The 22451-nt window shown below is 36.1% G+C and overlaps 1 protein-coding gene across 3 annotated transcripts in view; it reads left to right on the top strand.

The window, feature by feature from the left end:
* Utx (Utx histone demethylase) overlaps nt 1-22451 on the top strand; it is a 235512-nt gene that overhangs the window by 53746 nt on the left and 159315 nt on the right. The window contains exon 1 of one of the 3 annotated variants that reach the window (XM_069821999.1): nt 5345-5925. The exons of the other annotated variants lie outside the window; for them this stretch is intronic. The gene's annotated coding sequence lies outside the window, so the exon portion shown is untranslated. Of the gene's footprint in view, nt 1-5344; nt 5926-22451 lie in introns of those variants that run through there. 3 annotated transcript variants of the gene reach the window in all.

The following is a 22451-nucleotide window of genomic DNA, read 5'->3' as shown; positions in this document are numbered from 1 at the left end:
ATAAAATAAATCAGTTCTGTTACCTCGGAAGTTTCATCACAAATGCAAATAAAAGTATAGTCGAATTCTACATTTTTAGTTGAATATTGAAGGGAAAAATACTTTGCAAGAAAGGAAGAGAAAGACGAGAAGAAAATACATGGTAGACATGTTCAGTAGAGTGAAGTTCAACTGCTATAAAGAATTTAAAAGAACAGCAGAGGAAAGAGAAACATGGCTGAAGTGATAAGGCGAATGATTGATGATAGATATTTAAGGAGGAGACCGAAGTTTTTGTGGACACATTGATTTCAATACTAAATCTGCGATTTAATTCTGCAGTGCTCGGGAAAAGTGACATAAGTCAGTTTCCACAAACCTTTTTTGATATTTTATTGACAACTTACACTGGTTTATGTCGATTTGATTTTTTTCTGTATGAATTATTGTAATGGGAGGAATACTTATGTATTTTTTTCCAAGCGAGCAGATGTTCCGTAAGTTGTCAATAAATTATCAAAAACGGTTTGTGGAAACTGACTTGTGTCACTTTTCCCAAGCACTGCAGAATTGAAAATTGCAATTTTAGACTTTAATAACAATATTCAGAACTGATCAACTTTAGTGCATGTGTAGCCTACCTAATTACGATACTGTACTTAACTGATCAAGACGACGTTGGAGATTTAAGTTACAGAAACTGGTGGCCATGGTGATATTATTTATTTATTTATTTATTTATTTATTTATTTATTTATTTTGTTGTATAATAGTAGCAGTAGCAGCAGCAGCAATTTGCATCAGTACGTTAATTTCTGTTATGTAAAGTAAGCCTACGTTAAAAGTAAATAAGATTATTCGTTTTCGTTGCATTCATATGAATTTGTTGTTATTTTAGGAAGAGTTTACAGCAGTTGGTGGTGGTATGGGAGCGAGCTTAATGTGGAACGTGTGCTGTAATGTTTGTTTTGTTTGTTTACTCGATAAATACAGCCGTGCTATGGATACCGGGTTCGATGCGCAGGAGTGCGGTATACGACCGAAACGACTTAGGCGTGAGTCAGACATCTCATATGGCAGATTGTTTAACCTCCGTTTTTACTTCCTGACTGTGAATTCTGAGACTGTCAAAGTGTGTATAGGCTACTGTATTTGCGGTACATATGGCTTTATTACCATTAGAGTGTTGAATGTTGAGCGAAAACACTGTGTTGTGGACCGTTACCATTCAGTCTGAAGTAAAATATTTGTCTCAGATTAAGATGGAAATGAACTTCGGGATTCTTAAACAGCTCATATTTAATATTTTAACCGGTAATTAATTCACAGTCTCGTATGTTTATTATTATTATTATTATTATTATTATTATTATTATTATTATTATTATTATTATTATTATTATATTTGAACTTCGGCAAAATTTTTAACTAACAATCATTCACAAAATATAGTGCGATTCCTTGAACATAATAGTCAGCATTGCGTAAGACAGTTAAAATAATGCAAAGGACGAACACCGAATCCTTAATTAGTGAGGAGAGAGAGTTTTCCACTTCCTATCGGGAACCGAATCCAGACCTGCTGAACTCGTATCCTCCCACAGCGGAGGACTCTGTTTTATTAAATTAACATGAAATATATCTGCTGATAAACTTTTATTCAAGCGAACTTCACACAATAAGAGTTTGGTGTTGCTATTAATTAATTTGTATTCACGCTTCGCGGATTTTGATATGTCTGTAGCATGGTGGAAACATAGTAAAGGTGTGGGACTGCGCATGCTGTTGCGATAGCGGCCGAGGCGTGTGACGTCATCTTTACTGCAGACAGCGATCGCAGCTCATTGCGTTGAGTACATTTTCTTTAATAAACCTAACTAGACATTAATTACAATACATAATTTGAACTGATTGTTGCCAATGTTATTCATATCCTTTTCATTGTGCGTTTAAGTTCATGTACTCTTTAAAGAGTTATGAATAAAATTTAAAAAACATATAAAAAATTAACAATAATAGCTTAAAAGTCGCTCCCTCAAATCTGCCGTCCTAGACAGCTGCTTAGTCTGCCGAGGCCTAAATACGCCCCTGATTGCATGTAGGCTACTGTACCTATTAACTTTCTTTCACTTCAGCGCAACAGGAGCATCCAGCACTAATGTAACAATGGAAAATCGCGGAGCCACTGAGTCTACTGTCACAGAGGAATGCCAAATACTAAGAATTAGAAGAGAAGAATTAGAAGAGAAGAATTAGAAGAGAAGAATTAGAAGAGAAGAATTACTCTCTAGAAACGAGGATTAAGGAATTGACAGCTGCCAACAGGAAACATGAAGAAGAAAAAAGAAAATTACATGAGGATGTAATTTCATTGAAAAACATTAGACAAACAGAAGTTAAATCTAAAGTGGCTGAAATTTTGAAACCATTTTTCACTATTGGGCAAATTGATGCTCTTTTGAATAAAAAGCATAGGGTGAAATGGTCTGTAGAAGATTACGGTACTGCAATAACACTTCGAAACCTAAGTCTAAAAACATACCGATACTTAAGAACAAAATTAAATTACCCGTTACCTGATTTGTCAACTCTGAGAAAATGGGCAGTAAAACAATTATCGCTTGAGGAAGGGGTACTTCATGATGTCTTAAAATTAATGAAGGCGAGAGTTACAAATATGTCGGAGTTATATCGTGTAACAGTATTAGCATTTGATGAAATGTATTTAAATGAGGAGGTTTCTTTTGACAGTAGGGAAGAACAAATAATTGGACCTCATAAAGTAGTGCAGGTTGTTTTTGCACGTGGTTTGTTTGCAAGGTGGAAGCAGCCCGTATACTATAAATATGATCAGACAATGACAAAAGAAATCTTAACAGACATAATTTGCCAGTTAGAAGGCAGTGGTTTTCAAGTTGTGGCCACAGTTAGCGATTTAGGTGGAAGTAACAGAAAATTGTGGCGTGATTTGAAAATTTCTACCAAACTAAATTGCAGTTTTCCTAATCCAAATGATTCAACTCTAGAAATATTTGTTTTTTCAGACGCTCCACATTTATTGAAATTACACAGGAATCACTTTCTAGATCATGGTTTCAACTTGAACGGATTGAACATTTCATCAGAACCAATTTATGAACTTTTACGTGCATCCTCGTCCTCTGATACAAAATTAGCTTACAAGTTAACTCCGTTACACTTAAGTGTCCGTGGTACCCAAAGACAAAAAGTTAGTTTGGCAGCACAATTATTTTCCAACAGAGTTGCAAAGGCTTTGAAATGGTGTGGTGAAAACGAGCTGTTGAGATCAAATGAATGGAAAGAAACTTCAAAGGCAATAAAATTAACTAATGATTGGTTTGATTTATTTAATACCGTTTCTAAATTCGGTACCCACCGTGGGCTGCATAGTTACGGAATAAACCTTCAAGATCAGAATATTATACTCTCAGAAATGAATGACGTCATGACCACAGTTAAAGTAGGAGAAGCAAACAGGGAATTACCTTATCAGGAGGGGATTATAATAAATAATAAATCATTAACATTGTTGTATGAGGCAATGAGGTACAAGTACAAAATTGAATACATCATCACAAGAAAACTTAACCAAGATCTGGTAGAAAACTTTTTTTCGGAAATTAGAAGCATGGGTAGAACAAACGATCATCCCTCTGCTTTAGATTTTAAACATAGACTGAAGTGGTACATACTAGGTCGAAATCCATTATCTCAGTTTTGTGAGAACAAAAACACCTCCGATTTGCTTTCGGAAGAAGAGGCATTAATAGTGGGTCCTAGTACAAGCCAATCAGAAGTCAATGATAATCTGCAGAAAGAACTATGTGCAACGGCAGAATTTCTTAAAGGCATTCTGAAACCGGTTAAATTTACCAACGATCGAGATCCTGAAGAAAATATAGGCCTCCCAGAAAAAATATATGAAATCTCTGCAAGACAGCGGATATCCCAGGAAGGATTAAAATATATTGCAGGATATGCTGCATCAAACCATATGGAGCAATACCCGAATCTTGGAATTCCCACAAAATTGTCAACTTCTGCTAATCAAAAAGACTAGATTACTACAGTGTCCCGTGGAAACTTAATTCTCCCTTCTAAGGATCTACAATTGGTTGCCATGCTTATTGAAGTATATTCTCAGATGTGCACGGAGATTCTGTTTCTCATGAGAAATTTATAATAAAAAAGACTGTAAATTTGGTTAATTCTGCCATGAAAAACGAAGCAGAAATCAGTTCTCCTCTTCCGCCAGAAGTAATTACGACATTGGTTAGAACAAGAACATTTATTAGAATTAAAGAAATTAATAAAATAATAAAAATGTCTGGAATTTCAAAGAGAAATATTATAAAGAAAATGAAAAAGATTGCATAAGAATAAGTATTTACTTAACAGAGTGGGATTTATAATGGTGAAATTATATTATGTCGTGTGTGGAATAATAAGGTAAATAATGTAGTAGACTATATTATGTCTCCAATAGCCTGAATATATAAAAATATTTGTTTACTATAATGACAAATTATTCCAAGAAATTCATATACATATGTTAATGAAGGTTTCAAAAGTATTTGATTTCATATACAAAATAATGTACGTTATAAATAACTGTATAGATCTAAGTATGTATATATTTATTACACATTGTATTGTAATTATTATAAAACCACGTGTAGGCCTATATTACAGAAGTCAATATTATTAATGACACACTGCCATATCACATTGTTTCTTGAAACTTGAGTTTAATATGTAATAGATCATAATTTTATTACGTTATCATTTCAAGGTAGTTCCTATTGTACTTGAATTCATGTGTAATATAATTTGTGTGATATATGGGCCTAATTTTGTGCATATTTGTAGCATAATGTATTATAATTATTATAAAAGTACGTGTATATTACAGAAGGCAATTATTAACGTTGCACTACCATATTACATTATTCCTTGACTCTTGAATTTAATTTATTGTTCACTATTTTATAATGTTATCACTTCAAGATAGACCCTGTTATAGCCTATACTGTCAATATTTACTGAATACACAAACCGTGAGTTTTATTTATTCATTTAAATCTATGGACGCAGATCTAACCATCAACAATCTGTTATGTTGACTGTGTCATTCGAGTGGTGCCTGCAGTAAAGGTGACGTCATGCGCAGACTGAACGAAAACACGCACAGCTTGTCCCACACCTCTACTATGTTTCCACCATGGTCTGTAGGAGAGCTGGATGTTTATATCGTGTTCAGGGGACTGGGAACCCATCTCCCCTCCTTATCGGCTTCAACATGGACTCGTCCACTTCCATCCACCCCACTGCTGCTGTATTTGCGGGCAGACAAAGGAAACGCGACGCACGCAGGCAGGCAGGCACGCACCGGTCGGGTCGGGTTGGTTGGGGTCGAGACTTAGTTAAGTAAGGGGTTCGAGTTAGATTGGAATGAGGTGCAACAGTGGATGGTAGTGTCGATTGCGTGTGGTGTGCGTAAAAATGTTGGCCTAAGACGTTTTTCTATCAAATATATATACTAGTCCGTCAGGGATAAATGTTTGTCATTTTACACTCAACAATGTGAGATGTGTTTCTTTTTTTTATTTTTTTGTTATGTGATGAAACAAAGAAGTAGCATCACTAATCTGCGAAAATCACTGCCTTCTACAATGGAAACATAATACAATTAAAACAGACTCTAGTAACTCTTCACTGCCTTCAAAGTTACCTCAGTGTGTAGTTAAGATTTTTTATTGATGAGACTTGTGTGAACTGACAACATTGTGTTCATCTGCAACAATCACTGCCTTATTGTTGAGTTTTATCTAGTCCATATTGAAATATCTACCAACAATTTTGCTCAACAATCGAAAATATGTGTTCGTCGACCCTCCTGCCAGCCATTTAACTCTGACGTCACTGGTAAGTCAGTCACCTCGGCGATTGTGCTGTTTTTAGCGCGACTGGGCATTCTGCCAAAATCATCTTCTTTTTTTATGTTGTGTAGCGGAACTAGTATTCATGTAATTTTAAGAAGTGTTTAAATGATTATATTTATAATGTATGTTATGACAGTTTGCCTTCTGTGATGTAGATAGTGTTTTCGAACTGAATCGCATGTGACATTCTCAGTATTTTGATAGAACAAATGTATTGTTTTTTTTATAGCATTCTTAGATTAACATGTAGGAAACTCGTTTAGAATAATAATTTTCCAATTAAATAAGAAAATCTCTGGGATCATTATTTGAGAATAATATCTGGATAGTAGAATATGAGAGCTCCTGGACCACATGGTTAGTCCCCACCTTCATGTCTAGTTTACCAAAATGTTTTTCTCTTTATCTACAGGTAAAGAAGGAGTTATAAGGTCACGTAATCGATAATTTATTAGATTTCTTGGCTTCCCAATTTATTTTCTTTCAAACTTTTTGGTTTGTAGTATCTCATAGTGAGATTTACATGCCTTATTTTAGGATTTGGTCAGTATCCACTATCATTAACGCAAATTTTCTTTTGTCATGTTTCCGGTTAAGGGAGTACACGTACAAGCATTCAAAATGAGCGACAACGAAGGGTTTTAGTACTGTATATAATGGAAAGGTTCAGGTAGTCTGTTGCACATTGTTTCTTTATTCGTTTAAGTCGGGATGAAATGAACCCTCAACTTTGAAAAGAATTTTTTTTTCATAATGGAAGTATATACAATTAAAATTAGCTCATTACTCAAGCTGTGGTGTTTATTTTTAGTACATCCCGAACTGTGCAAAGCGCATGAAAGGAAGAGCCACTGCTCTGTCGTCGTGTCCGCCATCTTCCTAGTGACATATTGCACGTCAACCAGAACACCTAAACTTGCAATGTTGCCAATTGTAATGTATCTATTTCCCCTCCCCCTCATTCTCACATGCGATATTTCATGGTTTTTGCTTCAAGTGTATAACAGCCTTGTGATTTACACAACAGAGATTATTTTCAAACATACTAATTATGACCAAGGTTGTTATGTATCTGCAAATGGTGGTACAGGTATATTGTACGTACTAATGAAGTATAACAGTCTCTACTTGTTTAAATAATTTGGAGGTTGTGCATTTGTTACACTAAAAACAGCTGGAGCAACGAACCCAGTTTTCACATGGACATGCCACGATTTCTTACAAATATAGTAAAACAGGCAGGTGTGGTTTTATGAACTTAAAATAGAGATACAAATAGTTACAAGATTTGGGTTAAATAAAAATATATGATACAAAATCAACCGAAAATTTAATAATTTAAATATGAGGCTACCCATGCTAGGAGCTACCGATGCGCGGTGGCATAAATCAGCTGGGGAAAAAATTATTCTACTGTAAAAAGACGTGCCGATAAAAATTATCAATTGTATGATAACATTATCTACGTCGTTGATATTTCTTACTGCTAGAAGTTGTGCAAGACATTCTTTAAGCATTTGATCACTTTATGAATGCATTTTAGATGTATACTTAATTTGCAACCATACTAGCTCTTGAGATGTAGATATAGGCCTAAACGCGCATACTAATAATTTTCTTATAGGTGTAGGTCCTAAATCCAGCTTTGTTAATTGGATAGAACTAATGTATACTGATTGAGAATACTGTACGTAAGGAGAAGTGAATACAATTGCTTATTACTAGACTCCACAAGGATATCTCTGTGCACTGAACCATAATCGATATCATAGTAGTTCGCAGGTGCATGCTCAATTACTCCCTAATAGCGTCGAGAGTCATGATATTTAATTTTGATTAAAAGTTGTGTAATGAAAATACTACATTCTAACGTCACCACCTAGAACAGTAAGAGTGCTGTTTGCTGTTCTTGTTCATTTATTTGGTTTCTAAGTACTCTGTTTTTGTTAACGTTTAACCCGTTGAGATTTCTTTTCCTATTCCTGATCAGTTTCAGCATCATTCTCTTTTCACTCACCCTTTCCAACAAGTTTAATTTCTTATTCTATCTGTCCATTTCACACGTTCCATTCTTTCCATTTCCACATTTCAAATGCTTCTATTCGCTTCCCTTCACTTCGTCGTAAGTCCATGTTTCTGTCTCATACAATGCCACACTCCATACAAAGCACTTCACTAATATCTTCCTTAATTCTTTTTTCCAGAGGTTCACAGAAGATGCTCCTCTTTCTATTAAAAGCTTCCTTCTTTATTGCTATCCCTTTTTTGACTTCCTGGCAGCAACGCATGTTACTACTTATAGTACACCCAACTTCGGTAATACATGTAATGCATTGCTCATGAATAATAATTCATGTGAATGTGAAATTTGGGACTGTATGGTACAGTTTCTTTATTTCGCACACCATGAGTTAATAATATGGTGCTATAGCCTGATTAAGCAAATAAATAATTTAAATACAGTTTGTGTAACAAATAATTCAAATCATTCTGTGGAACTAATTCCTTTCATGCTAAACTTCACTCCGTGCTAACGCGAACGTTTCTACACAAGATAGTAAACACTTAAAATTATCTCTGCTGATGAGTGTTTGGTTGCGTAAATGTAATTTGTTTTTATACTGATAAATGTGTTTACAAATAAATCTTATTATATTTCTTTTGTTATGAAGTACAGTGGCATGCATAAATTGCGGAGCATATCAAATTTTTAATGACGAGGTGGAAATTTTCAGGGATTTTCCCATTGGTGACTTTGTAGTGAATTAGTAATGAAAGTAAATAACTATTCATTAGAAACACGTTTATTCATATGGAAATATACTGGCTTACAAGTTTTCAGAACTTGTTTACAATGAGCATGAATACGTACTATTTCTCTAATTTGTGTGCGAACGTGTTGCCGCTTGCTTACACGTTGTAGGGGAATGTGGCACACACGTAGGGGAGGCCTTGTTGTGAGGGGTGGCAGAACAGCTGACATGACTTGCATGCGAGGAGATATTGCTTGAAAGAATCTCATTTATGTCTTAATGTCGACATGTGTTTTGTTTTATAATGTGAAGGGTGAAAAGATACGTGAAAATCGCAGTATAAAAGTTGATGTAATCCGTTATCCTTTTCTGCAGTACATGTTTTTAGTTGTTTTGGTTCGTTTCCCTATTGTGATGGTAGTATGAGTGTGTAGTGTACATGCTTTATAGAGCAGCAATAAAACAATAATAGCCTCAGCAGTGCAGCATAAAACTCAACTGTGTTCGATTCGTAGCTGGAACAGGTGTTTTTATAGTAGACTAGAGGTCATGTCTTCTACTTAGAAGTGTATGATCAGTTCCGTGCTTTCATTTATTGGCGGTTTTCACTTTCCCGTATGCGAACAAAGACAAAATATAATAGCATAATTATAATTGTGTACTGATTTCGTGATGATTGTAAGAACTTTGTTATTTTGATCGATTATTTAACTATGCAGTATCGACTGCATTATTATTTAGCGACGGATAGCGAGATGAGGCCGAGAATTTGCAATGTATTACCTGATACTCACCTTACAATTGGAATAAATCTCGGGGAAGAAACCCAACCAGTCTAATCACCCCAACCGGAGTTCAAACCGAAGCAGCGCCGAATGAGACCATTTCCTTACTCCTGAGCTACTCCGATGGCTTGTAATGATGTCACTACACAGAAGTGATTTCTCCTGGGGATAGTTTTTCCGAACAAAGAAAATTACATGTTTTGAGAGGTATCCAGACTACAGTCTCTCGGATTAAAATCACAGTAAAGATATATTATTACATATTATGCTATTTTTAGATAAATAAGTCCACACCTGTGGAGTAACGGTCAGCGCGTCTGGCTGCGAAACCAGGTGGCTCGGGTTCGAATCCCGGTCGGGGCAAGTTACCTGGTTGAGGTTTTTCCCGGGATTTTCCCTCAACCCAATACGAGCAAATGCTGGGTAACTTTCGGTGCTGGACCCCGGACTCATTTCACCGGCATTATCACCTTCATCTCATTCAGACGCTAAATAACCTAGATGTTGATACAGCGTCGTAAAATAACCCAATAAAATAGATAAATAAAACTATTGGATCAACAGAAAATTCGTTGTTGATGAAATGGAGGAAAATCAAATTGCAATACAGCTTATTATAGAACTAGACAACTAGAGGAAGAGATCTTGTTGATAGTTTAAAGACGCGTAGACCATTTTTGAAATGTAAGATTTCGTCGTGTCTGTAAGTTAGTCACAATAAAAATTAAAATGTTGGCTATATTTTAAACAATTCCATAAAATAAAATAATCTTTAATATTATGTAAGTCATGATATTGGAAGAAGTATCTAGGGCCTAGGTTGACATGATTTTACTGTTAGTGGTATTCAGCAAGAAAGCTGGGAGAAGGCACAGCAAACTTCACCAAAGTTTGGGACCTGTGTCATATCTTGTAGAGCAGGAACGATGCGTGGTGGAACGACTTTGTTTACATAAGGGCTTGTTCGAGGAAGTTGCCGTATTTCCGCTCGTACAGGGGTTATCTTACTTAACCGGTAATAGTCTGGCAAGTTCCTGTGTCCTGTGTGGAAGTAAGTAGTTTTGACTCGCCTTTAAGGTGTCGAATATGACAGTTCTCTAGACAGTTAAGCTCTTATGTATAAGATGTTAAAATGTTATGTTTTATTTAACGACGCTCGCACTGCCGAGGTTATATCAGCATCGCCGGTGTGCCGGAATTTTGTCCCGCAGGAGTTCTTTTACATGCCAGTAAATTTACTGACATGACCCTATCGCATTTAAGCACACTTAAATACCATCGACCTGGCCCGGGATCGAACCCGCAACTTCGGGCATAGAAGGCCAGCGCTATACCAGCTGTGCCAATCATGTCGACTCTTATGTATAAATATAATGCGCATTTTATAGGCCTACCGCTATTCATAGGCTCACAGAAGAACCTTCCACAACGAAGTCGAAACTCGTCTTTAAAAGTTTGTACAGACGTAAATAATATAAAGGAAAAATGACCAACAAAATGTGGCCGAAATATAGTACAAATTGCAATACAAAAACAAAGGTTAGAAAGGCTTAAAATGTTCCGTTCTTCTAAGGCAAACACTTCAGAATTAATAACCATCCTCCATGTTGCTAGCGAAGCCAAGCCAGATGCGTCATATTCTACACCACAGAAGAGGGAGCTTGGTGTAACTTGCAAGTCTGTTTACCAGTACTAAGATTTGTGTTTGTCATAAACTGAAGGCAGCTAGCTAGCTGCTTATATCGGAGAAAATGGAAGAGCTGGTTCATTGACCAAGGATTTACCATTTCTTCCAACAAAAAAAATCACGAGTGTTGTGCTCTTGTTGAACATACGAGGAATTCTTCATCCTACCTATCGCTGTTTTCTATAAACCCAGTGCGATGCAGAAGGTCAAAGAGAGAATGTTTGTATTTGATCTATAGGCCCAGGCATTGCTGATTAGGAAAAATGCACCGTGTCAAGCACATGTTTAATTTGTGACAAAAGTCTACTCAGATGCAAGTTGTAAGCTGTTTTTAGAAATATTCATATGCCTTACTGTTCGCTTCATCTGTGGATCAAGCGCTGATTTTCCATCCAAGGTACCCGGGTTCGATCACCGTCCAAGTCTTGATGGCAGACGTTGCAGATGGCTTTTCTCGAGATACTCCCGTTTCTCTCTGTCATTCCCCCCAACACACTCCACCTTCCCCTCATTTCATCTGTCATTTGCAGTAGTTAATACCTTTTCATAATGATTTCTAATATTCTGTATTTCCATTAAAACTAGGCCTATTACCGATTTTAGCTAACCCGTCGATTTTGAACAAGGAAGTATAAGACATAATATTGGCAAATGAAAGCCACCCCATGCCATAGGTGATTATTCTTATTGACTACTACAGTGATTTTTAAACTGTTTGGGTGTATTTTGTTCCCTTGATTTCTGTATAAATGACTTTATCAAAGTTTCATAGCGGAATGTAATAGGCCTGTTTTACACTTTCATATGCCAATTTTTTTTAATTAACACTTGGTGGGCAAAAAAGTAAGAACATATGTCTTTGTATGCCTAAAATAAACTGAAAATAGCCTATCTACTGTAAACATTAATTAAAGGTCACTACCGCACAACTCGTCATGATTGTAAGCCTGCCAAAATTCTTGGACGGTACCCATTGACCGAAGGCCGTGTTGCACCAGGAAGTCGCGCCCACACACTTTCAAAACCATTGCCTTAGGCCGTGGTTTTGCACCGTGCTGACCACATTGTCAGTTGGAACGATTTGTAATGTCTATTGTTGCTTTTGTGATCGTCATAGAAATGAGAACAGAGGGACCAAAAGATCTGGGCCTTGAATGTGACAGATAGCTATTAATGATTTCGCTCAATTTTCATACGATTTAAAGGTGATACTGAAAGAATATAAAGAATCTTCTTAGATGTCTTTACTTCTCTATGTGGTCCTTCACCTTCTCTACCGACCTCTTCCATTCTTTCCCCCTATCTTTAAATCTTGCCTCCCAGTTAACAATATGATTCTGGATTTCCTTACATCTCTATACATGCATTGTGATGAATGTTAATAGTCTATTAATTTTTATGAACGAGAGAATATCTAAATATCCATATATAGACCTATGCATTGTTTCCTTGTTTCTTTTCTTCCAGTTATAGACTTTTATGGCACTCAATTTTTCCCTCAGTGCTAGCCGTTTACAAATTTCTGCACTAAAGTGCCATGTGTCTGCTCCGTATGTTTTCATATCCTAAGCATTATTACTAGCTCACCTTATGATGGTCAATGTTGATCTTTGTTCCGAAATCTTAAAATACTTAACTGTTATTATTCAGTAGGCCTATATACTAGTATAATTGTATGATATTTACGAAGATGAATTTAAGTAACTTTGATTTACAATGCATATTTTACTGCACTAAGTATAACTATTTAATAGTCACTCCTACTGTAAGGTCGACTAAAAGAATGCAACGGGTCAACGTTATTGCGATTGATATGTTTAATAGATGGCCGAGAGGTGTCCATTTTACTAACTTACTTGTTAGATTCAAAACTGTTTTAAAAAACGCCTAACATTGTGTTCTAATGTGTTATCTAGGCTATGTGTATTTTGACTTGGACTTTGTCTATGACTCCAGAAAACTGTAGTTTTTTTGACAATAAAATTGATTGATTAGCACTACTGTTGTCTTGTAGATTCTTATTTTACAATCTCTGTGTACTGATTGGCTTTTTGATTTTTGGATTAACTTAGACATACTTTATTTTACCTGCAAGAGATCTAATGTTTTCTGAATAGCAATTGTTTGAATAGACACAGCAATAAAATGTACATTACGTCAACGACAAGACTAACGATACATTCATTCATTTAAAAGTTTAGCGTTTCAACTGACGGACATGACCTCCCCTACGTGCTTTCACTTTGCGACTTGGGCACGCATTAGGCATGTAAGGCGGGGTTGAGCAATTATGTTGGTTGGCAGTTCACACGTTTACGCTTTGCGTTCACACGTCTTAATATTTGTAAAGCCATTTATTCTATACGAATAAACAACAGCTGTCTTAATATTGAATGGTTAGGTCAAGTGTAAATCAATTAAATTATACTTGAACTTTTAAAGTGCATATTGTAGACTTTGTATTTTGCAACATCTGAATCCATGAATTTGCCTTGCGTCTTCTCCGAAAGTCAACTAAACAGTGACACGGAGTTTTAAATTGGACAAACGTAAAATAGGTTGAGTTTCACTGACGGCTATCCGAGTAAGACTTCTGGGCCCGGTTTCATAAAAGCTAATAGGCCTAGTCTTGTAATAGACCTACTAGTGTTTGACTTATCTTGTCTAGTTTCACAAGGTGTGTTTCATAAAACTACTACTGGATGTTACAAGTAACAAGTTACATCAGCTAATGTTAGTCTACAAATATTTTCAGGCCAGTGTACAAGTGTCTTGTTTCATAAATAACGACTACTACGAGGCTGAGTCAGAAAGTAACCTTAATATATAAATAAAAAATCAGACTCACATAGTACATCGTAGTACTATACACACAGAGATACAACATCTGTGTAACAGGAACACTTGTATTGAATGTAGTGGGGACTATGTTGAGAAGTGAAGTGTTTGTAGTCTTATTGTACAGTAACGGCAAAAAAACCGGACCGACCCTTGTACCTGATTTCAGAGCCTTGTTCACTCCAGAGCACGATAGAGTAGTAACTGAGACTTTCGTGGTTCGAATCCTGTCTGGGAAGGAAACTTTTTTTTTTTTGTTCCTTATTCAAATTTATTCCCAATACTTTTCGATTGCTGGTAAAATTCATGTTCTGGAAATAATAAGTTAATCAAGTAGTAAAATATCGCTGCAATCGAAAAGTATTGGGAATAAATTTGAATAAGGAACAAAAAAAGTTTCCTTCCCAGGCAGGATTCGAACCACGAAAGTCTTAGTTACCAGTCTATCGTGCTCTGGAGTGAACAAGGCTCTGAAATCAGCTACAAGGGTCGTTCCGGTTATTTTGCCACTACTGTACATATTCAATTAATAAAACAATTATTAAGGTTACTTTTTTACTCTCCCTCGCAGTAAGAAGCAGTAATAATAGTGAAAGCGTACTGGTCCGAAGTTGGTTGTCATAGTAGATACAAGTTACTTTAAGTTTTCAGAACCTGGTCTAGTGATTCAGAAAATGATCATGAGTTTGATGTTATTCAAGTGCGACGTGTAAGAGTGTAGGTTAGACTAAGAATAAACTTTGAATTCGATACACATGAATTTAATGAACAAAAGATTTGTCGTGTTTTGTAATAAATTGTGACTTCAGGTGTTTTCTACAACTCATCTTCATTAATTTACTGACATTTGTTTATAAAATAATAATAGAATAATAATAATAATAATCATCATCATCATTGGCGCTACAGCCCTTGGTGGACCTGGGCCTCCCTTAGTAATTGTCGCCATCCGTCTCTATCTTGTGTAGCAGCCTTCCAATTCTTGCACCTCAACTTTCTGGTATCCTCTTCCACTCCAATAATAATAATAATAATAATAATAATGACTATAACAATACATTTACAACAAATCTCTCAATGTGATAATTATCGAAGCTTAAATGTAATATATTAATATATGTATATTAACCATAGCGTCTAATGTTGGTATAAAATTAATTTAGACGTATATAGAATAAAACGTAGCCTGCTGCTTGAGTGAGATATTGAAGTAACTTCTGTATCTTGAACGTCAACATTAGTTTTATCATCAGTAATTTCTTCCAAGCTACTAGGTATCTTCAACCCTTTGAATTGATGGTGAACCTTTCCCAAAAGTGTCCAAAACCAAATTTTAAATTTCATTCAACGCTGCAACAGTTTCTTACTTCGTTTATGTTCATACATTTCTTGTTGTAAGGTTATGTTTAACTAACACTGTACTTGAAGCCGGTTCATGGACTTCTTTCCACTTCTCGGCTTTAACTTGTTTCGCTTTGGCTATGGTAAAGGCCTAAAATAGAATGTCTTTATTTTCATTTATTTTTTGTAGTAATATGACATTTGCTTGCTCTTTTGCAGCCATGTTAATTCGCGTACTTTGAACTGCAGTTTACTTATCAAATTATGTCACGGAAGTTGTAAGGCGACTCTAGTCATACAAGTGTACGGTGAATTTTTATGAAACAGAAATTACAAGAACTTGTTGCTTGTATCCATTACACTATTAACTTGTTGCTTGTAGCTTTGTAACGTTTATGAAGCAGGCCCAAGATGGTTCAGACAGTTATTGACATTTTCCAGTACAGTGTTTCTCAAACTTTTAATAGCAACTTAATGGCCACTTAAAAAAAATGGAAGTTTAATAAGTTTTACAGATGATTAGAATGATGATTAACATGCTTCAGAATTTATTAAAAATACATTTCCTTTTCAAGGTTTCAGTTGTACGTAACTGCCTATCTTGTCAAACAAGATATATAGTTTATTTGCTGTAACGGAGGGGAAGCAGTAAGCTGTAAACTGTTCCGGTATCACCGAAATTGATTTACTGTTTTGTCTCTTGGCGTGGTGTGCTGAACTATTGTCCATCCCTTGTAAAACCCGGGCATGTGTATACTATATTGGTGGTGTTGGTGCCATAAATCAATGTCTGGATTTGTTCGTTGTTACAGGACTTCTCTCTCTATTTACAATTTTACAACCTCATCCTGATTGTGTCCAGCCGCTGAGTAGTTCCCAGCTTTTAAAACTTACCCCGGAAAAATGTGGTTCGCAAGCATATGGCGTAGCATGGCGAATTGAATTGTCTCTCAATCTTCCCACGCCGTCAGAGTAAATTTCCTTTAAATGAATCTTGAAATTTGTATGCATCCCGCAGTACAACCGTCTGCTTTCGTTCTCGTGTTCGCATCCGGTTCGCAATCTGATAAGGTTCATACAATCCTGTGTCAACTCTTAATTCAGTCCAGTTCTCTTCCCAGAAGACCGTGTGTTCCAGTTTCGACTAAGTCCTGTCCTGTATTTGTTTTATAGCTTTGGATACTTCATTTAAATTGAGGGAAATTGTTTGATAGTAGCATTTAACATAAATCTAAGATTTTCACACAAAATTGTGAAGAAAGATTTTCTTTCGAAGTTCGAAACTTTTCTTCAAAACTCGAGTTCATATTCATGGTTAAAAGTGAGGGACGGCTATAAAAATCGTCATGGAGAGGCAATTAACAGTGCACAGCATAAAGAGCAGCAGCGATGTTTATTTTATGTTCGTTGCAAAAAATTGTCATTCATAAAATACGGGATTTTGATCATAGAGAGATTTAGTAAGGATCAATCATGCCCATAATCGCTCTGCCGTGTCATTCCCACAAGTGAATGAATACATGTTGGTAAAGTATCACAAATTTAAAATTACAGGCAAGAATAAGAGAACAAACAGTACTATAGACTGCTTTAAATTTTTTCCTGCCTAAATCTGCATTGTACATTATTTTTATGATATGATGCTTTTGTTAATTGTGCGTTTAATAAAAGGATATTGTACAGGGCGATACCTATTTTTCTACATTTTTCACCAGTGCGTCTACATTCATTAAATTCCTTCCTAGATTCAGTTTGAAAGTTACTGGAATACTGTAAATGAAACATCCACAGTGTACGTGCTTTTCTGACATTGCAGAGTACTCAAGTTTCCTGTGTAAATCCTATATTTAGCGTGGACGTCAATCGTACTTTAAAACACTATTTTGCTGTTTCTCAGACTTAGCCTGCTGTTATTTTTATAATTATGTATACTCTAGGAAGCTTAAAATGTATTAGGTTACAGTTTCTTTAAAAATATCTCGGTATTCTTTAAATTGCGTATTTATTTTTTACTTTCACTTGTCGGATAGACTACGGTCTTGAAGGAATTACATTGAGAATTGTGAAAGATCATGGGGTTTCTGTTCTTTTCTCGGGCTGAACAGATAATAGGGTGAAATAACTTGGTGCGGAATTTTGTTGGAGAAGGATTGCTGCCACTGAGGGAAACGTTTCGATGATGGACTGGTTGGAGCTGTTCCAGTATTCGATTTGGATTTTTTTTTCGTGTTGAGCCCTCGGGTGGCTTTACAATGCAGAGCGCGGGAGAGGGGAGGAGCAGATTTACCTGTAGTAAAGTGAGAGAAAGAGAGAGACTTGGAGTCTGAAGTAATGGCTCGGCGTCGTCTTTTTGTCTTGGACTCGTGTAATCCTTATGAGAGAATACGGAAAGAGTATCTTCTCCCTCCAGTTCATCTCCGCTTTACGCCCAGTTTCGTTATTACGGGGTTTGAAGTAAGCAATTATTATTGTTGATGCTTCTAGCCCATCTAACTTCACCTGGCTCCTTCGAAATGAGGGGAATAAACTTGGCAACACGGGATCGCAGTCCCTCCTGTAGAATTATCAAGGTCCGAATAGTATTGTCTGAAGTGGGTTCCTAGAAAGGTCTTTTATATTCCCCAGAGGAAGGAATATATATGTGCAGGTTATCTGGGCTGCCTGCCTGCCTGCTCCTTTGTTACGAAGACTGAAGCCATCTGTACCCATATGCAGCCTACACGGCATCCGGAACACATTTCAGACTTGAACTCGAAGCACAAATTTAATGTGTTGATGACTTCTTCCTTTCAATTGGATGACCATAAGTTGCATTGTTACATTATAGAATAAATATTACAGGACTTGAACATCATCTTCGAAGAGCGTTGATGATTTTTGTCACTGTTCTTTTCCTAACAAAATTGTTTAAAAGCGCTTCATGATGTTTTAAATGTAATAGTCATTATTTTACAATTAATTTCTTTGTTTCGTTGAAATACGATTATAAAAGTTATAAGTAAGTGCATTGTGGCAACGAAATTTTTTCGGTAGATAGTTGTCAATAGCATTGACTTGATCTAATAATAAGACAATTGTGTTTCGCTTTTGTACCAAAGGAACTCGCATGTCAGTTTTTCTTGTATAGTATTCTTATTTTTTGATGCTGTCAATTTATATCTATTACTTTTAATGTACGTGGTAACGTTTTCTATTTTAAGCGTTCATTAACTGCAGTATTGAAAAGTTGCGTGGCTAGCTGTCGTTTTAATTTCCGTATAACTTGAGAAGAGCTGTCGTGTTTCCATGACAACGGATCTCATCTCCGGTTTTCTATAATCGACTGCACATTTGCTTCGGTTTTCAAGCCCTAGTTGTGATTGTGGGTTCTCTTCAATGGATTGATAGACCGGTCTCGACCCAATAATGAGCACTAAATTTGGTATGAGCAGTTTGATATTCATTCATTTAGATGAAAAATGTGAATAGTAAAATTGATACGTATTCTGCCAGTGGTTCATAGAGTTATAAACGTGCCTTCACGTTGGAATGATTGAGGTAAAATTTGTAATGGATTATAAATCTAGTAAGAGGATATAAATCTTTCGTCCACACCTGTGGAGCAACGGTCAGCGCGTCTGGCTGCGAAACCAGGTGGCCCGGGTTCGAATCTCGGTCGGGGCAAGTTAGCTGGTTGAGGTTTTTTCCGGGGTTTTCCCTCAACCCAATACGAGCAAATGCTAGGTAACTTTCGGTGTTGGAACCCGGACTCATTTCACCGGCATTATCACCTTCATTTCATGCAGACGCTGAATAACATAGATGTTGATACAGAATCGTAAAATAACCCATATATATATATATATATATATATATATATATATATATATATATATATAACACGTCCTGTTTCGTAAAGAAATGATATTGATTTTATGACACCCATAAGGAATACTGTCTTTATTCATATATTGGCTGTTAAGTTCTGGTTGCAGTATCATGCTAGAAGCTCAGAACAGTTGTAATGTTTAAAATGGCATTTGCTCAGATTGGTTTCCTTCATTCCCTCAGAATATCTACGTACAAGCAGTTTTTTACTTAAGAAGTCTGGATGAGTATCTCCATTTGAAGTGTCCCTTTTACATGTTTGGAAACTCATCTTTTCTTTTCTTTTCCATCACGCATATCTTGACGGTTGACAGATTTCGAAATTTTACCTGTTGGTAAACAGGTCTCCATTTGGTAGTTGAATGCTGTAGCTGATCCGACCTTCATCCGTCAATAGTCGTGAGGTGTTCCACCCCCCTGGTGGGTCCTGTATTCATTGTTGAAAATTTTGAAAGCTCTTACAAAAGATCCTGGAAGTAATTGTCTGTCTTCACGGTAGATTTCCTGTTCAGTCAGAAAGGGTCTTGTAGGTCCTAGAAGCTTTTGTTGTTTTATGAAAGAGGATCTGGTTTTTGTAGAAAATATTCTTTCTAAACCCTTAGATATTTTGTCCCCGCGGGTGATGTCCGATTCAAAGTAGAATAATGGGGTCTCGGTTATGTACGCTCTTTAACTTCAGAAATTATTGCACTCCTTGTTCTTTTTATACTAGCTTCGTGGTGCGCAAACCTTATGGTCCAGCCTCTGTACGTGGACCAGGTATTTCGAATACAAGATTTGTTCAATAATCTGTTGGCATTTGTGAAACAAAGTGGGATTTGGAATTATATTTGGAATAGTTGAAACTACTTCTGCACCATAAATTCTGAATGTTTTTTATCAGGCCATCTGTTTATAGACAAAATAGGCTTACCGTAAATTTATTTCGTTGCATTGTGTAAAATAGTAGATAATTTTCTTTGCTTTGTTAAAAACTAAAATTGTTCATGCTGTTTCGTCATACGTGATATGTATCCTAAACAAAATCAGCCTATGTTGTAATTTCGGGTATTGTTGATAATACTTTTATAGTAATTGAGGCGGTCAGAAGCAAAGGAGTGTAATGCACTTAAGTTACTTTCGAGAAAATGTGATTAAAAGTTACTAAGGTTTCGTAAATTCCGCGAAGCTCTAATTTTAAATGTTAATGTGTATGTGGTGGCCGGGTAGCTCAGTTGGTAGAGCAGCTGGCTACGGACTGGAAGGTCCGGGGTTCGATCCCAGGTGGTGACAGGATTTTTTCTCGTTGCCAAACTTTCAAAACGGCCCCGAGGTTCACTCAGCCTCCTATAAAATTGAGTACCGGGTCTTTCCCGGGGGTAAAAGGCGGTCAGAGCGTGGTGCCGACCACACCACCTCATTCTAGTGCCGAGGTCATGGAAAGCATGGGGCTCTACCTCCATGCCCCCAAATGCCTTCATGGCATGTTACGGGGATACCTTTACCTTTACCTTAATGTGTATCTGGTTAAAAGATGTAGGTTATCCCTTTACCACTTAAATTTTAAATGCTTCAGTTTACCCTATATGCATTTAAATCATTTTTTTAGAAATGTCACTTACACCCCTTTGCTTTTAACCGCCTCAGTTGAGATGACGTGTCAATTTTCATTTAGTCAGTTTCAACGTGATTTTAATTCTGCTTTTTTTGTACAAATCTATTTTTGTTGAATTTAGTATTCATTATTTCATGTAGTTCTAAATCTATAGGCATGTCATATGTTGATTCCAAGCCCGTCTTTTGTTTTGTTTATAATCTAATACTTGCTGCAATTATAGATCATTTGGGGTATTGAAATATTTCTCTTTTGGGATATATTTTCGTTATGAGTGGAAGTGGCATGCATCTAATTGGCTTTTAAATTTAACATTCTCTAGTTTCCAAAACATAGGCCTATTAATTGTTCACTTCAACTATGTTTTCCATTGAGGCATAACGAACGATTTTATTGACCCATGTGCTGAACGCTTATTTTGCGGTCTGACTTATTGAAGTCTATATCTATTGTCGCACAATTGCAGATTTGACCGTCATACAAGAAGACAGTACTATTTGTTAGTCGTAATGCATATTAATACGATAACATACATAATTTCGTAAGTAGAATATAAGTAACAAAAGGATTAGTAATACCAAAGATACAAGTTATGAGAAAGTTAAGTGCGTATTTTCCCTTTTATGACGGGGCTGTTACAACTCTACTAGTATATGGAGGGCATAAATATTCTTGGTTTTTGGGAAGTGAGAAATTCAGCCGTAGCTAATTCTTGAAGGATTTGTCGTAAACGTTCAGTCAATAGGAGGTGTTGGGGATGTAAAGACGTCGTAAATTTTGTATCCTGAGTGAACCATTTTGTGAGATTTTAGAGCAATAAAACTTGTCGTAAATTTAGAAAACAAACTACAAATAAAACTGTCAAAATTATTTCAGCTTTTTATTTATTATACCTGAAAATTATATAAGGCTTGTCGAGTGACCATGGCAGTTTGAAATATGAGGTCCTTTTGGTAGGTGCGTTTGTATGATGTAATTTCTGAGCGGAATTCCATTTTGAAGAGCAGATGACCCAGCCTTGAATTTTAGTCTAGACCCCGAATCCATTGTTCGAAAATACAGTACTGTATATATATTGGAACATAGGAGAGATGTAAATGTTGTAGGTTATTTGAACAAGTTTAAAATGTGTCTTACTCAGAATGCTCTTTGAGTGTTATTTAGGGCTACCGGAACTTACAGCAGAACTCTTTTACATAATAGATATTATTGTTTATTGAAAACATTTTAATATGAGTAGTTTATTTAGTTTTAAGGATAGAAGAAACGTTGAGTGGAAGTTCAGTGAGAGGAATTGATACAGTAGCGTTTATGTGACTTCAGGAGTTTGATGAAATAACAGTAAAATTTACCGTTGAACTTCTACGTGGAATTTGAAGTTGGAATAATATTGTATTCATGGGTCATTTGTAACACACTAAGATATTTGGTTTGTGTTTGATGTAATTATACGTAGATGCTAAAATGCTAAAAAAAAATTTATTCAAGTGTTGGTTTGTGTTTTGTAATATAGCGTGTATATTAGACTGTTAGTGTTGAGCTAACATGACAGAACACGTGTGCAGGACCCAAATATTCACAAACAGGCAGGGGACTTCATTTATAAAGAGCACACCTATTTCAAGCGGGTATCAGAAGCCAATC

This window comes from Periplaneta americana, chromosome 3, assembly GCF_040183065.1.
Source record: "Periplaneta americana isolate PAMFEO1 chromosome 3, P.americana_PAMFEO1_priV1, whole genome shotgun sequence".
Classification (NCBI taxonomy): domain Eukaryota; kingdom Metazoa; phylum Arthropoda; class Insecta; order Blattodea; family Blattidae; genus Periplaneta; species Periplaneta americana.
The sequence above is the reverse complement of the archived record's forward strand: the minus strand, read 5'-3'. Positions and strand labels throughout refer to the sequence as shown.